Source organism: Octodon degus, unplaced genomic scaffold (assembly GCF_000260255.1).
Source record: "Octodon degus isolate 3935 unplaced genomic scaffold, OctDeg1.0 scaffold00189, whole genome shotgun sequence".
Classification (NCBI taxonomy): Eukaryota; Metazoa; Chordata; class Mammalia; order Rodentia; family Octodontidae; genus Octodon; species Octodon degus.
In genome coordinates, this window is record NW_004524765.1 from 4,437,597 (window position 1) to 4,442,129 (window position 4,533).

Consider the following 4,533-nt stretch of genomic DNA (forward strand, 5'->3'; position numbering starts at 1 on the left):
GGTTGGGATAGATATATAGTTGCATTCTCTTAATGAATAGAATGATTTTTTCTAATGGTGTTTGTAAGTAGGATCACAAGTCTGCATCTTGGACAGCAATTAACCACTAAGAAGAATATATGCAGTGTATTTGTTGAAACTGTACTTTCGATTTGATTTGAAACTGTCTCATTGCTATATGTTTATCAATAAAACTTTGAAAAGAAAAATAATAAATAAAGTTAACTATGAAAAAAAAAAAAGAAAATTTGGGACACCACTGAATTGTTCTCTTATGTCCTGAGTCCTTACTGACCTTGAGGGGCTAGGGCCAGAATGTTAATTATCCTTGTAGTCCTTCTTTTTCTCTAATTTTTTGGTCTGCAAACTCATGTTGTAAACCTTCCAGAATAGAAGCTTAATGATATTATTATCCTAAAACATAGGCAGCTGAGTTTAACATCAGTATCTGTCTGAATACAAAAAGCCTTAGACATAACATAAACAGGTATTTTTCATCAATCATTGATATGCTAGACTTTAAATCTGTACAGAATGTGAAAAAATATATAAAACATAAAAAATAAAAAATAGTAAAAAATGTAAACAAACAATTCCAATTTTTTACACAGATATTTAGAAATGCAATCATATAAAACATTGTAGCAGGGCAGTCCTATGACATTATTTTCTTGTCTCCTGTTTTTATTTATTACTTTTTTTAAAAAAACAAACATTTACTTGAGAGTGAGTATAGCAGTAATTGATATGACATTAGAAGCAGTATGCTTTTGGAAGGCCAGAATAACAGGGATTCCAAGCACTGCCCTAGTATTACATATTTGCATATTAGGAGGTTCAGTGGATGTGCAGGTACCCAGGGCAATCATTTAAGAACTTATGTGGATTCTAGGCAGTAGTGGGACACTGGTGAGTCCATCTCATGCCCACCACTTGCACAAAAATTTTGTTGAGCCTTAGCTGGTCTCCCTAACAAGTAGTGAGAGGCCCTGGTAAGTACTTTCCTGCCAATGTAGGAACCTTACTGACCCAAACCTCACTGCTCTCCCACAACTGCTGAATCTGTGTGGTCGTTAGGTGCCTCAAAAATTCCAAAACAAAGGAGTAAAGAACAAACTTAGTCCTACAGATCAACCATAACAAGTCCAGGAGACAAGGACATAGAACTTGAAAGTCACAGACCTAAATTTCTGAAATGATAGCAACTGAAATGAAATAAAAAAAACATGTCCATCAAGCAAGAGAAGAAATAAAATCAGTAAATAATCTCCCAGATCAAAAAAGAAATGACAATGATCAAAAAAGAATTGCTCAGAACACCTAAAGAAGACATATTAAAGAAAAGAAATAGAGAACAGAAAAATATTAGAAATATTGAATGAACAAGCAAGACAGACTTAGAATGCACAAAACAGATTGAAACAGACATACAGGAAATGAAGAATTCCATTAAAAGCTGGAAAAACCACTTGAACAAAACTGAAGATTGTATTTCAGATCTAATAAACACAAAAAGAAAGATCTCATAAAACTAGCAGGGAACTGGAAAATAAGAATTCAACAGCTACAAGATGATGCAAAGAAAAACAACATAAGATTTATAGGTGTCAACAAAATAGTATGAGTCAGTACAGATTGCACACAAAGACTATTTCCAGAAGTAGTACGAGAAAATGTCCCAAGCATGAGAAATGAATCTGATATACTGGAAAGTGAGGCATATAGAAGTCCAGTTGTTGCAGAGAGCCAATTTAGCTAAAAATATTATAGGCAGTCAGACAGGGCCAGATCCTTGAAGGAGATAACACAGAAGACAAGGTACTTTACAACCGTGGAAGAGATGGATGGTCCTACTGTGAGCCAGACCTAAAGACCAAACAAATGCTAACCTCCCTAAAGATTAACATCTGGGATTGATCAATACCCTGAGCAAGCCAGAAAGAACCATTATCTGATGGTTACCAGATAAAGTTCTCTTTTACATTCATACCCCCTTGCTAACTGTCTCCCTTCCCCATTTGGTCCTAGGCTTAATCAATTTTACCTGAGCAATGGTACTTGTAATCCCATTGGTCTACCATAGTTTTTTCCCACCCAACATCCACTGAAGGGAGTTCCCATTTTCTCCACCTTAGCCCCACATGGTTTTACACTATAATAGTCCCTGAAAGAGACAGATTCCCAAGGACTACCCGCTTGGGGCCTCCCTCTTGTCCCTCTCTCAGACATGAGCTTTCTTTCCCTCAATAAATATATTCTGCTAATAACCTCTATTTGTTCCTAAAATTCATCCTTTGCTTTTAGAGAACACAAACTCATCCACATCAGGTCAGGAGATCATTTTTCCCTATGTCATTTGGAGGTTCCCAGTATCATTTGGAGGTCACCCACCCAAGATCAGTTTTTCTCCCTGTATCACAGTTAGCTAAAATAATTCTACAAGGAGATACATCATAATCAAGATTCCAGAAATTCAGCAAAAGCACAGAACTGTAAAGCTGTTAGAAGAAATAGATCACTTAGAATTGAACCCCCATCAGAATCATGGTAGATTTCTCATAAAACACCATCAAATTGAGAAGAGCTTGGAGTGAAGTATTTCAGCTTCTAAAAGAAAATAACTTCCAACCCAGATTGATGTATCCTCCAAAACTCTCTACCAAATTTAATGGAGAGGTAACATCCTTCCATGGCAAATGAAAACTGAAGAAACTCATGACCACCAAATCAAACTTACAAAGAGTACTGACAGATACTCTAAAAGTGACTGAAACAATGACAACTCCAAGAACAATAAAAAGGAAAAACATGGCAAAAGATAAGCTTATACATATCAATTATAACCATCAATGTAAATGGCTTCAATTCACCAATCAAAAAGAATAGAAAACTCATCAGTAAATCTACATATCTACAGTCAAATGATGTTGGATAAAGTACCAGAAATATACAATGAATAATAGGAAAGTTTCTCTATCAAAGTGTGCTTGGAGAAACTGAAAATTTGTATGCACAAAAATAAAGTTTAACTTCTATCGAGCAATATAATAAAATTCATCTCAAAATGAATCAAAGATGTGTAAGCTGGAATACAAAACTAACAGTGTTGCAGAATCTGTACTGAACCAGGTGGAAAACGTTGGGAGGTAATGTCGATGGGCTGGCATGAACCAGTTCAAATTCAGCAGCACGGGCTTAGAGTAAAACAGTGACCTATGTAATTTTGTAAGCAGGAAGTACAGTCTATGATAACATGTTAGCCTATGATTTGTCGCATATATTTGACACACATTGTTATGTATATGTGTCCTAGGCAGGCTTAAATGATGGGGGCATTTATCATGAAGCAGAAAGTTCTGGGGTAAGTCAGGTAAACAGTTAAGATTTAGTATGACCTTCACAGGGTTAGTCTGCCCTGGAGAGATAGTCCTTGAAAATGAAAATGTGTGCAGCATTGTGCAGATGGTCAGACATATTTGAGTCAAATTATTTCTGAGTTGTAGTTGGAAACTTTAGTCAAGGCCAGATGAGTCTCACAGCCCAAGTATAAAGCTAAAGTTTTACTATACTCCACCACAGTAGAAAATACTAGGAAGTGCACTTCAACATATTGGTACAGGAAATGTTGCTTTCGAGAATTCCAAAGGCTTGTGAAAGAAAACAAAAATAAACAAATAAATTATGTCAAACTAGGAAGGACTAAACAGCAAAAAAATTAATCAATAAAAAAAGACAATCTGTAAGAACTTGAGTAAATATTTCAAACTGCTCATTTCGTGAGTAATGTCTAGAATATACCAAAATCTCAAATAAGTCAACAACAAAAAATCAAAACAAATTAGCAACACATATTTCTCAAGATTTACAAGTAGCCATTATGTAAAGATCGTATACAATTTTCCTGCCACTAATGTCTAGCAAAATGCAAATCTAAATCATTTCACTGTAGTTAAATTACTTATAATTGCAAAGCGAAGAAAATACAAATATTGACCAAGATGCAGAGAAAAGAGAACTGTCATACACAGTTATATGAATGTAAAATGGTATAAGTTTTGTGAAAAAGAGTATAAACTTCCCTCAAAAATTAGACCTAAACCTACCATATGATTTAGCTATTGAATTAATGAATATATATCTAAAGACAATGAAATTTTGACTTCACTTTTGTATAATTTCCACTTAAGCACAAAGATTTGAAAAGTGTTTATAATAGTATAACCATCACAGAAATCATAATATAACGTATTTCTAGCATTCGTCATGTTTCTTTGCCATAAATTCTCTTACCATTTCCTCCAGTCTTAAACCCTGGAAACTTCAGACCTATTTTTCTGTAGCTATAGGTTTTCATATTTCAAAATTTTGAGATATATTCAATTGTATCATATATAGTCTTTTGTGTCTTAATATTTTGTTTTACCCATTAGTTCTCCATCAGAAGTGATTTTTGAATTCTGAGGACCTTAGGCAAAATTAATAAATATTTTAGATTTCATCAGTTTGACTGAGTAAGGAATACTACTGATATCT